The following is a 13,677-nucleotide window of genomic DNA, read 5'->3' as shown; positions in this document are numbered from 1 at the left end:
TACCAAGGGATAAATAATATTCATCTAGGGCCCTTACTACAAATTTTAGGTAAAATCAAGGGGCATATTGAGCAATGTGGCGTAATTGCATAACTTCGGAAATTTCATAACAGTGCAACATGAGTTTATCAAAAGTATGTCAGATTATGCCAGCAGAACAAAAATGTTATCTCGGCCTTCTACAAAGCGGCCAGTGCACTCACTGTCACTCTGCACTCAGTCTGCACTCACTGTCACTCTGCACTCACTGTCACTCTGCACTCAGTCTGCACTCACTGTCACTCTGCACTCACTCTGCATTCACTGTCTCTGCACTCACTCTGCACTCACTCTGCACTCACTCTGCACTCACTCTGCACTCACTGTCAGTCTGCCCTCACTCTGCACTCACTGTCACTCTGCACTCACTGTCAGTCTGCACTCACTCTGCACTCACTGTCAGTCTGTACTCACTCTGCACTCACTCTGCACTCACTCTCACTCTGCACTCACTCTCACTCTGCAGTCACTGTCACTCTGCACTCACTCTGCACTCACTGTCTCTGCACTCACTCTGCACTCACTGTCTCTGCACTCACTCTGCACTCACTGTCACTCTGCACTCACTCTGCACTCACTGTCTCTGCACTCACTCTGCACTCACTGTCACTCTGCACTCATTGGCACTCTGCACTAACTCTGCACTCACTGGCACTCTGCGCTCCCTCTGCACTCACTGTCACTCTGCACTCACTGTCACTCTGCACTCACTCTGCACTCACTGTCTCTGCACTCACTCTGCACTCACTGTCACTCTGCACTCACTGTCACTCTGCACTCACTCTGCACTCACTGTCACTCTGCACTCACTCTGCACCCAGTCACTCTGCACTCACTCTGCACTCATTGTCACTCTGCACTCACTGTCTCTGCACTCACTCTGCACTCACTGTCACTCTGCACTCACTCTGCACTCACTGTCACTCTACACCACACAGCACTATCGAGTTCCCCATTGATTATAAGACAGTAGCACTGTGTGAAATGCATTGGGGTTTACAACTATACAGATGTCCCAAAAGGCTGCCATGAGCCCGTCCTTACCTCATCTCAGCAGCCACTGTCCTACAGATGTAATGCACCCGAAACCGAATGGGTGACATGCAGGCTAGCACAGAATCAGGCTACAGCCGCCTCACCCTTTGATTTAGTGCCTTAGATACACAGTTTCTCTTGGTGTCGTTCCTTCATTGCTACAGTGCACGAACCCACCTGGATACTTTATCCGGGACCTGCGCCTGTCTCTTAACACCCATGCAGTAAAAGAATGACAGGCGAAAAGCCTATTTACAAAGTAAACAGTGTCAGAACTCCTAAGTTCCTATGCTTTGCAAGAGGGCTCCCATGTAAAGCGCTCCGACACCTTTGGGCAAAGTTCGCGCTATACAAAATTGCATCAAGTAAATGAAAATGAACCGGAGATGCCAAAGATGGAGCCCAGAGCTCCGCAACACCTCTCTCTGTCTGCATCTCCGCCCTGTGTGACTTCACAACTCGTACATTTGCAATTTATAACTCTGATTGTAACCACCACCATGAGCGCATCTATTTCAATCATCTTTGATGCCCGTAGGGGGAACCGAACTGGCAACCTTAGCGCCATGCAAAGCCAGCTTTAAACCCACAAGCCAACCACACACAAATAATCATTCGGCCCGCCAGATAGACATAAATGGCAGTGACTCACTCTGTGAGCGAGCCTTCCCCCCACTGCCGAATCATTAACCGTGACCGAAAACACCCAGAGTTCCGCACACCTCTCTCTGCCCGTATCTCCTCCTTGTGCAACTCTACAACTTCTACGCCTGCAATTCTGTGCAACAGTCTCTTATGTAAAGCGCTCCGACACCTTCGGGTAAAATCCGCGTTACATAAATTGCATTGAGTAAACGAACATAAACCGGAGATGCCGAAGATGGAGCCCAGAGCTCTGCAACACCTCTTTTACAATTCCTAATGCAGTTTGTACCTTTACGTAACATGTCTAATCCTAAAACCTTATGTTTTGTAACAAACTCTTACGTAAAGCGCTCTGGCACCCTCGGCCAAAGTTCGCGCTATATAAAATGTCACTAATTAACGAAAAGGAACCGGAGATGCCAAAGATGGAGCCCATAGCTCCGCAACACCTCTACCAGTACGTATCTCTTCCTTGTGTGACCCCATATGCAACTAGGGAGAGAGGTTGAGGAACAGGTTTAGAGAGGCAGAGACGGGAACGGACAGCGGGACATCGCGCAACCCACCCCTGCAAAGGACACTTCCGAAATGGCGAAACAAAGCTTTGAAGAAAAAAAAATAAAAACCCGCCTACAGCCGCATGACGTGAGCAGAAAGCCTAAAATTCTCGGGAACGCCCCCGAATCTGCTCCGCAATTGACGGACAGATCTCTGTTCCAATGGCTAGCCTCCATTTATGGAGCTAGCCAATGGAACAGAGGGCGGATTCCCAAGCCACATACTGTAGACATAAGATTTCGGCTGCGCCGAAAAGCTGCGCAGTGCGCAGCTTTCGGCCAGTCGAAACCTAAAATGGATATCCTGTGACCAGATGTCCCAGATTTGCCGAGCCAGTCCCGGGTTTTCACCTGCTGTCCGGGAGGATTTTCGGGAAATTTAGGGCATGTCCGGGTTTTTAGAGAGGGTCGACTGAAAACGGTGGGAGTTGCTTTTTTATGTTTTCCAAAGCAGGGGGTAGTGAGCAGCTGTTATAAGAAAGCAATGTGATTGACAGGTATGCTACTGAATTAAAAAATTGCATTTTATTTATGTTCTTACTGCCTCTTCTGTTATTCTATGCTGAGGAGCGCTATCATTCCATTGAAGTAAAATTGTAGTCCTTCTTCTATTTCAGTAAAATGTCCCGGTTTTTGGTTTTAAAATTCTGGTCACCCTATGTATGAAGTAAGGACATATATTTTTGTAGCGCCTTGAAGCACATAGAGGTTATATCGCTAGAAAGGAAGACCAAGCAAGAATTCACTCCTCAGTTTTAGACAGAAGGCAGCCCATCTATTACAAATGTGCGAAAGATGAAAGGTACATTGATACACAAGTTTTGGCCTTATGCGCAGCTGAATTCATCATCGATACAGGTTATATGCAACCAAAGCATACATATGTCCTTGGGAAGCAGACACAAAGAGTTTAAAGGAAGAAATTGGACCATTTTCTGTTACACCCAACCAGGGCCATACTGGGAACCCAAAGCAGCCCTGGCAATTTTGTCAGACGAACCCCCCCTTGGGGGAGGTTGGGTTTAGGGGATTGTGGTGCAGGTGAGAAGCACTGCGGCTTTAGTTGCTGAGGGCAGATATTGCGGCACTACTGCAAAACCGGCCCCCAGTAATAAAACCAAAAAAACGCCCCCTTCCATCCTCCCGGGGAAACGCCTGATGCCCGCTACTGCCTGTCTGGCCCTGCACCCAACCCGAAACAGGCAGATCTGAACTCTTAATAAAACACCTAGCGATTAAGAGTCTTTTTATGAGTGTCTTGGCACTTCATGATTACCCTGAGGTTTGATCATTAGCTGCTGCAGTATTACTTTTTTAGGTCTAGCCCATGTAATAAAAATACCTACACATATTCATACATAGAGGGTCTTTGGGCAAGCCCTTTTCATCTATTGGTCTATTCAACTGTCATTCACATTGTGAGGGGCAGTGGATCAGCCCCCTTCTGCCTTAGATTCTCTGGCACTGTGAGTGACAGCATTCCCCCTGATCACAGGTGCACCTGTATCTAAAAAGAAATGCACTGCAGTGCCTGGGCTCTTGGGCTAATACTTTCTTTTCCCAATGCTTTGGTTCTTCCCATTATTTACCCCCTATTATGCTTTCTTAGTCATCATTATATGTTTAAACTGTGTCTTCAGGTTACAGTAATTCAAAGCCAATAGTAATTTTTCTTTGCACCAATAAGAATCTTATATTCCTGTGATGTGAATTAAAACTCAAAAGTGTTTTTGTATACATGCTCTAAGAGTATACTTGCCTAGTATGAAGCACCCATACTGCTCCATTAAAATAATATGGAGTTGTTGTTTTTTTTTAATCTAAAACTTTATTTTAAGAATATTACCACATCTTTTAGGAAGTGGCAATTTTTATTTTTATTCTTTTTATTTTGTGGCATAGGCTAGCAATACATTTTAGAAAAACCAAAAGTCGCACCCGTTTGCCAAGGTCAGACGTATTGACTTTGCCAATGCTAATCATTATTTTTTTAGGCCTGCAATAGGGAATAACCTAGGAAATCAGTCTTTCTGCACCGATTTCTCCCTGTTTTCCCACAATTCAGACATTTTTCTCAGGACAAAGTCTTCTTGCTTTTAGCAGGTGAAATGTGTCCAGGGAAAACCCCAAAGTTGCAGAAGTGCTGCACAGCCTGTAATGTTGATTTGGGCAGGAACTTGTAGTTTTTTCCAGGAATTGTAAGACAGTCAAAATGAGGGCCCATGTATGAGTTGCAGACCTATGTATCTATCTGTAAGGTACTATTCCTACAGCACGGGGAAAGTAAGGCTCCTACAAAAACGGATGACTGGTTTAACAAGATTTCGAAATAGTGGTTATGAATTAGGTCATCTTTACCTGTCGTAATACAGAGACTGCTTTCGCTGGATGCACACCACAGATTTCAGGCTCTTTTCCACCACCTAGCTTTTCACTTTTTTCTGATTAGGTTTTAAACTCTTTGCCAGTAGTGTAAAATAGACCTTTTAGTGCCGTACAGCAATGTGACTTGAGTACTGCAATTGCAAAAAGCATAAAATATGTCATACATGTAGGTAATGTGACTTTAACGCATGTACAAAATCGTAGGTCCCGTGGGCAGATTCTGGCTTCCCTATAGTTCTCTTTAAGTTAGGCGCAAGAAACCTAAAGCCGCAGGAATCTCTACCAAGGATCACCACAGGAGTACTGCGGTGGGACCTTGCATCAAGAGCATTTTTCCTATTCGTGAATTTCACATCAGCGACCACAATATGAGAGATCGTAAACGCCATGTTGTTATTGTCAGCCAGCTCGTATGTGCTTTTTTTTTATTTACTGAGGTTCCAGCTTCTACAATCAGTGTGTGAATGTAGCATCTGGCTTCCTCTGCACAGCTGGCCCATCCCACCGCAAGCTCATTTGTTGCTGAAGGTGGCAACACACAGAGGGTTGTGCAGGACTTCCCCTACACAGGCCATATTTTGAGAAAAAACAGAAGTAGAATTGCTCAGTAGCCGACTGTAGTGCTTAAACTTGGATGCTATGGCATGTCCATCAGGTCCATGTAAATTCCATTGAAATGAATGGGAACTCCATGACGAGTTACCCTTGTCATTAGCATCCAAGTGGTTAATTTGTAAAATTATAAGAGCCAGGACCCTGACCAGGGCACTGCAGCTAACCACCCATTGCCCCATCATCGCTGCTAATGATGGTACCAAAACAACTACCAACCATCTCTCCCACATGCAAGTGCGACAGTTCAGCTTATTCCAGGTCCCCAAAGCTAAAGGAATGGCTGGGGAGGCAGGTATTACTAATTTTAATGTATATTGTATTCCTAAACAACTGTTGTTCTGCTGATCTCTAAATTAGATGAGGTGCAGGTGCCGAGCACTGGAAACCAATTAAGTGTGGGTGCTGAGCACCGGAAATCCCGGCTCAATTCAAGCACTGCCGTAAGTTCTACAAGATGCAGTCCTGTAGATAATGTGCCATGGACCCTAACGCAGGGAAGAAAACTGGCACACTGCCTGCTGTTTCAATTATAAAATGCACCAATAATCAGGGCTCAGTGTGCCCTTCAAACCTCTGCCCCTGGTGCCACTCTACCTGCTGCACCAGCGGAAGCTACCCCCCCTGCCCGAATGTAAAGCTGCAATATTACCAAGGTCCAATAGTTTTGATTCCACCTCATGACTCTTTCTTCCACCGGCCTAGAATTTCTGTCTTTTTATCCAGTGCTTTTACATCCCTACTTTCTCACTTTGTCACTGTTTTCTATCTTTCTCCCATTTCTGTTTTTTTCATCTCTTGCTTGAAGCCAAGTCTACTGATGAAAAATAGGTCCTGCTCTCCAAAAAGGAGTCCGTGCCCACCACCAGCAAACACCGGCACAAGTTAAGCATCCCTATTCTGGTGTTGAACCACACCACCAAAATATAATTTCCCTGGTATCAACTACCAACACAAAGATGCACTATTATTAAATCTATATCTACCTATCTTTATGATAAGATTGTAGTCTTTGTAATATGTACGGAGTTAAGATCAAGCATGGCACCTTTTTTGGCAGGTGGACATTAAAATCACGATATTGTGGTAAATATTCACTACTTCCGCTCTTTCATCAAAAAGACAAACAGTGCCACAGAAATTAACCAATGCTTTTCTACCGCCTGCACAACTTCAGGAAGGAAGCGGGCCTTCTGGCTGTTCAGGTTCACTGAGTTCCATCAAGAAGCTTAGCTTAAAGGAAGAACCAGGAAAGCGGCTTTACTTTAAACTGTGTTAGTCTAACACAAACGCCTCGGAGTGGATCAGCAAGCACAGACGTATTTCGCCCGTTTTGGATTTATGAGCAGGACACAGATTTTATGCCTAGAGTGAAGCTGAAGGAATGGCTAGACACAATCAATCACCAATGACAGGCTGAGTACCATTTATTGATAATGCGAAACATTGTTTCATAATCGAAATAGAATATACTGGTTAAAAACATCTTAAGACAAATATAAAGCTGACATGGTGCAAACAATATGTGAAAACACGCCATAACATTAACCCCTTGGCCGCAGCGCAAATTTTGCCGCAGTGCGAGGGGGGAGGGGTTGGGCGTGGCGCTCCGGTACTTATGACGGTTCCTGGCCATCATAAATCACCCTGTGCGTGTGCTCATGACGGCCGGGAGCCGTCAGAACTCCGCCCACTGATTAATTCTCCGGGGAATTAACCGCGAGTGGGGGGAGCGGCAACGTTCTGACGGTTCTCGGCCGTCATGAGCACACGTGTACTGTGACTCATGACGGCCCTGAGCCGTCATGAGCACCAAAGGAGTTAAATATCCATAAAATCAATCAAGGGGGTGTAGAATCAGAAAGGGACATTCGCAACCTGGCTTTGTGTGGCTTTTAACACTTTACTTCTAATTATCCAAGCTGCAGACAAGAAGTTAGAGACGGCCACCACCACGATCGAGGTTGTGCCACTTTCGCATATTCTATATGCCTCTCCTCTCGACAATAAACAGAGGGATCTACACATGGGAGCAATCCATTTGAACCTCGGTTTCGCATACAGGGTGCAAAAAAACAACACGTGTTCATCACTTTCACGGGGAGTTTGGCAGCACAGACAACACTCAAGAGTCCTGGTTCAGATTCCTGGTTCGGATGAGTAAATTCTTTATGTTTTAGCCAGAGCCGGTGGAATTATTAGGAAACAGAGGACAAAAAATGCATCAGAGGTGAGCAAATTATCCATCCAGGAAAGTCAAATAATGCGATATACAGCCTTACGCAACATATTCTGTGGGCTGTTATGGCACTAATTTGACATTTTAAGACACGGGGTACAAAATGTTTCGTATTGCTACAGAAAATCCAAAGAGTTCACGAAAAAGAAAGCTAGACACATTGTGCAGATCTTATTCAAAGTAATATTCACCAACAAATAATAAAACTCACTGAGATCCTTTCATTAACACAGTCCTTTCTACCTCTCAGAATAATATAGTTTGTATGAAACTTACATTGGTGTGTTCAATAGAAAATAAGTCACATATTGCAATAAAAGATGTGTCTCTTTTATTCCCCAATAGCCTGTTATGTTTTAAAACGAGTCCTGTGTTTTGGGTTTACCCTGGGTTCACCCTCTACGGTCTCTGGAAGCTCTACTAACATTAAAGAAAACAGTCTTGCTGCACGGGACTGTACATTACACATGTATGTGTCTCACAGGGAGGAACTGTATGGTAGAGCAGTCACATATGTGGGTTTATTCTAAACTCTGAGTACTCCTACAAAACATCGGCTTTCAGAACAGTGTCTGTGGTGTAATGAAAACAAATTTTCGTCAAAGAAGGAATCATTCTTTACATCAAATTTGAGTTACAATAAACATGTAAGGATTTTTTTTCCCACTTCAGACAAAACCCTTTCCCTCAGTCCATCAATCGGGGCATTAATATTACCTGTTCTAAATTGTCACCTCTTTGTGACCTGCCTCTTACCCCATTACATGGACCGACCACTTAAGCAACCTGCTAGTTTTTACATAGCATTGAACCGCTTCTTTGCACCCAGCATGTCGTATTTTTGTAACTTTTGATTTGTTTCAGAAAAAGTAAAGTTTGCTTTTGTTGAAATCTGCAGATTAATCAGCAGGTGGTGGATTATGTGGCACGTGCGGAAAAGGAATGCTTCTGCACAAAGTGCCACGGACACAGATTCATGCAATTTTAGTGGCTATGGTCAGAGCCACTGGAATCATGCAACAGAGGAGACGCAAAATACGCAGCAGGATTGACCAAATTATGAGGCAAAAGGTGAAAATAATGAGGTAGCAGCACATTTGTGATAGTATTACTGTATTAGTTTCTCAAAGGTATGTATTAACACTGGGCAAAGTTTTTGCCTCATTTGCACAGGGCCTTCCACTGCGTAGCAACACGTGGTATGCATTTTTAGTAACTTTTGATCCGCTTGAACTAGGAACAGTTTTGTTAAAATCTGTGGATTGTCCTACAGATGATGGAATTTGTGAGAAATGTGGCAAAACCATACTCATGCAGAAAACGCTGAGGTTGCAGAATCGCAAATTTGCCGTGACCCTGTCCATGGTTGTACCATCAACTTTTGAAGGACATATATTGGATTTATGTTACACAGTTTTATAGAGCACTAAAACGTCAATAGGTGTGTGGTGTAGACAGCCAATGGGATTTATCTAGAAGAGCCATGTTTTTAACAGTTTGCGACAGAGCAAGTCAGCACCCTCCAAAGCGGGTGGACAGGATTGTCATTTGCCCGTATGTAGGCAAGTGGGTTAATTGGCTGTTACAGAGATGTCCCTGTAATCTACAGGTCACAGGTCATGACAACTGCAGCACAGGCTCTAAAGATAATGTGTTAGATACTAACACCCTTTGTTCACAGCACTGTAAAGCTGTGAGCATGTGATACAAAATACCATAAGAAAATGAATTATTACTCTTATTCTTTTTATTATCATCATTTCAACAAGAATTTAATGAGAACATAACACAATCCAGGCTCTCTCGGAGCTAAACATTTTAAGGACACTACATTGATTTTAAAATAACTGTCTAATGGGAAAAAGCCCAGTGATGGGCTTGAGAACTGACTTCTAGGCACATCCGGGGCATACAGCCAGCAGTTCAAGTAAATCCCTTCTCAGAAACTCAGCCTAGAACATTAATGGCCAACAGCAGCACGGTGGGTGAAGACAGCCCGACACAGCTTTTTAAAGCAGCAGCTGCAGTGCCTTGAAGGTGGATGAACGTTTGGCAGCACTGTGTCTCTCACACGAACTAATAACAATACAGTTATGTTTTAATAGTGCTTGCTCTCACAGTAGTGAGTCACTAATGTCAATAACAGGCGTCACTCGTAGATCCCGGATAAAGGCGCATTGACCTTCTGTGCTATCTTGCTGCTGTTGGAACCTACCTGGGATTTGTAGATTACACACACAGCTCTGCAGCAGGCGCATTGACTATCTCAGCTATCGTGCAGGAATTTAACCCAAGAGCCTGTAAGTCATCCAAAAATGTCTGTAGAAGGCGTGTTAACTTTTCCGGGTAGTGCACTGGGGTTTAAATCCTTGTGGGGCAGGCTGCACGTGGATCTGTGTATGGGCGCATTCGCCCACCGAGCTACCGTCCACTGTGGCCAGTCCAGCTCTGGGCCGCGCGAGGGATGGGACTGGACAGCTGCAGGTGGGGGTGCTCGGTCTGTGCGGTGTCGAACATTATCCTAGCGTGCCCTGGCCTAGGAATGGACTCCACGCCTGTCATCGCGTGCGCACAACTTAACATGTTCTAAAAGCGCTGACCCCGGGGGAGATGGGTGCACAGGGCATGTTTACAAGGGCATTTCACGAGCTATTCTGTCGGGCCGATACCGCAGGCTCAGCATCTGCTCAGCTACAACAAGCGCCTAGATGCCAATCTTTCACAGTGTGCTCTCTACCAACCCCAATCCCCTTTAGATCAAGCACACCCGACCTTCAGCAAAAGGCTTCCCTCCCACCTGTTCTTATTCCTGTCTTCCCGTAGCTCTATAGGCGCCCTACGTCAGACATAAGTTGCTTGCACAGTTCTGTGTTTTGTTCTTTTAATTTTAGGACTTGTAGTTCTCCGCGTACAATGGTGAAACAATAACAAAGTCTCAGTTTGGACATTTCCATCTCTCCTACTTTTCAGAAAACACCGACATGCCATATTTTTTCACTTTAACTCACTTCATTTCCTTTATACTAACCCTTCTTTCAGGTATAGCGCCTAGAGACCTTCGGGTGGTTTGTCGTGCTTTGCAAATTCCCAATATAACATAACAATGGCTGTTATGACGCACAATACTTGCTTTAAGCAGCCAGGGCTTATAGGCGGTTCAATTGACAGTGCTGTGCCACTCACGAGTTCCTAATCATGTAAGACTATAGATGTAGGCGACCTAGGTTATATACGTGACCGCACAGTGTGCTCGTGGACGAACCCCCAATCTCCCCGAGCATCAAATGTCATCTGTCAAACACAGAGAGTGCCGAGAACCGCGCTAAAACGCGTGGCTAGGCGCTATATAAATAGATTAATATTTAAGCAAAAACGCACTTGACCGCATTGTGTGCTCCTGGGCGAACCACCTAATCTGCCTGAACATCAGTTCTCAACTGTCAAAGAAGGGGGTGCTGAGAAGCGGGCAAGTGAGGCGCTATATAGGTAGTTGGACCACTTACGCAAAGTAGTTCACTCTGAAAGTTTCAAGAGATACTTGGTTCACTTATCCGGGCGCCTCCCGGGTGCGGGTACCAATCTCTACGCACCCGGCCCCGCCCCCTCCCTATACGAATAACTCTTCTGACAGCCAGAACTACTAAATTCTCCAACAAACGCAAACTTTCCAGCACACTTCGGTGAAGATAGCTTCGTGAAATCCCTTCTTACCGTAATCCCAGCAGCGGGAAGTCCTCGCTCCTCCTCCCACGGACCTCCGGGTGCAAGGTGGGGTGCAGGATGCTCACGTCTCCCCCGGATCGGAGCGCCGCGGTGGTCCGTGCAGGCCGTCTGGATCTGCCAAGCCCATCTGCGCCGCTCCAAGCAAACACTCGGCGGGGAAAGGAAGAGGGAGGGCGGCGCGCTCCAGCGGGCTCTGGGAGGGAGGGACCTGCGGGCCCATTGGCCCTCCCGCTGGTGGGGGCTTCGGTTACCATGAAACGCAAGCCCTCTGTGGCACTGCACGGCGGCGGAGTGTCAGGACGAGACCGCCGCCCCGGACCTTCCAACTCTCAGCTGCCTTTTGTTCATCTTAGTGTCACTTCCACAACCTCTGAACCCCAATCATTTGACATATAATCATTTATTGGATAACAAGGGACATAGATATACTCATCATTAAGCACATTCACTTCTCCCCACCAACCCCATTTACTACATTCTATGCTCTGAAAGCGCACTGGAGTATTCGACCAGCAATGTGGGGGCATTATATTAAACTCAAAAATAAATAAAACTCCTTAGACATGATCCTCTTTCAATGCTAAGGCAGCTGCAGTTTCACACATTGTGGCATCTTCTTTCCAGGCTTTTTCGAGCTGTCTCATGGTATGCTTGGTGTGAGATTTCATGCCATTTTGCCTTTTTTAATACCTATAAAATTGGGAATTGGGGGTGAGGGGGGGCGTGGCCAGCCACGAATGGAGCTGGTTGCACAAGCCAGAGCCCCGGCGCCCAGGCTCTGCTGAGATGTTTCTCCTGGGGTTGTGAAGCTTGCTCCTGCAGCGGCAACTTGGTGGGAGGGCCCCGAGGCTCCGCCAACACACTTAGGGAGCCCCCATTGCGGGACTGCGGTGGTGGGTCAATGTAAGCGGCAGCAGAAGGACTGGCGGCCAGCGAGGTCCTGGATACACCACCTGGCACACCAGTCCCTGCGGCCTTGGGCAGCGGACTCACCAGGAGTGGCGACTGCAGAGGCTGGGTGAGGCGGCAAGACATGCTGGCGACGAACCCAGGACCAGCGGGGGGGCTCAGTCAGCTTGCTGGTGTAGTGTCAGCAATCTGCGGAAGGATCGGGAGAACCCAGAGAGACTCCCCATTGACAGCGGAGGTTACTGCTGTGCCTGGGGTGGACCGTCAGTAGGCTAGGCCGGGTGTGTCACCCTGAGAGAAAGCCCATCTCGGTTGAGGGAAACCTGGGGGTTGCGGCCCACACAGCAGCAATCCTGGAGCCATTCAGAGATACAAAAGCCGCACTGGAACACACAATCGATGCAGTGGCTTTGGACTTGGGGCTCTTGCTGGCGGGCTGCTGGCGCTCAGGCCCACACAAACATTTATCTTCAAATCGATGATGACCTTTGAAGCTGCCTGAGAGGTAAAGGGAGAAAACTATCACTTTTTAACATCTCAATACAGTGTAACCAATGTGGTCACACAATAACCCACTCAACAAATGTATCTGAGTTTAGTAGGGTTTAATTATACATTTAGAAACCAATCAATATAGACCAATCTCAACATGATCATATAGAAATACAGCAAGACCAAGATAAGTCCAAATCTCCAGAAGAGACTTACCCTATATAATGCAAAGCAGACGACTAACTCTATGATGACGATACAGATGATTAGGAAAAATAATTGAGTATTAAATTGCATCAGATGTTTCTCCAAAGTAAGCATGAGAACACTATCCCTCCCTACACTACCTTAAAGGGGCAACACTAAGCTCAGAAGCATTTAGTAAAGGTGAAATCAGAAAGCTATCAGCTGTCGAAGTCTTCAGTAGAAGGCACTCCTACCATGGGTCAGGTGGCATAAAGCCACACAAGCAGAATCATTAAACTACTCTTCATGAAATCCTAAAATGACTACTCTGTCCCTCACTATGTTTCAGCATAAATATCAATTGCATTTAGGGTAGATGATTCCACTTGATACTTGGTAGTGAATTTCCATGGTTCCGGCACAACTAGATACTTGCACCACCTTTCCCACATCAATAAGTTGCAACTTAATTTGTCCTTGGTCATTCCTCTCCTTCTCCATGAGAACTCGCCTCCTTGCCCGTTACCACTCTTCTTCTTGCCAACTTCGTCTTCTCATATCTTGCTATCTAATTAAAACAAAACCCTTCTATGCTAACTAATGAGGGTTTGTCCATACCTGCAGTGGAAACAAAATACAAGCAACTGCATTCTGCATTGAAAGTTAAATACAAATTACATGTTAGATTTGAAACTTGAGCATGCACTGAACCGGTGTCTAGAGGCACACCCTAGTCAACGTTAATAGTGAACAGGGTTACATAATATGTGTACATTTCTACACACACAATACATGCAGCTTCTTAAGACATAAATAAGTCGTAAAGAATTACGAAGATGTCATTCTAAATGCACC

The 13,677-nt window shown here is 45.7% G+C and overlaps 1 protein-coding gene across 1 annotated transcript in view; it reads right to left on the bottom strand.

Annotated features, from left to right (window-relative positions):
• The window catches only part of PRX (periaxin), a 280,710-nt gene extending 269,344 nt beyond the window's left edge, over window positions 1-11,366 (bottom strand). Inside the window, exon 1 of the mRNA XM_078660654.1 lies at window positions 11,224-11,366. The gene's annotated coding sequence lies outside the window, so the exon portion shown is untranslated. The remainder of the gene's footprint in view (window positions 1-11,223) is intronic.
• Between the last annotated feature and the right edge of the window lie 2,311 nt (window positions 11,367-13,677).

Source organism: Lissotriton helveticus, chromosome 9 (genome assembly GCF_964261635.1).
Source record: "Lissotriton helveticus chromosome 9, aLisHel1.1, whole genome shotgun sequence".
Lineage (NCBI taxonomy): Eukaryota > Metazoa > Chordata > Amphibia > Caudata > Salamandridae > Lissotriton > Lissotriton helveticus.
Note: the sequence above shows the minus strand (reverse complement) of the source record. Positions and strands in the feature narration are given on the sequence as shown.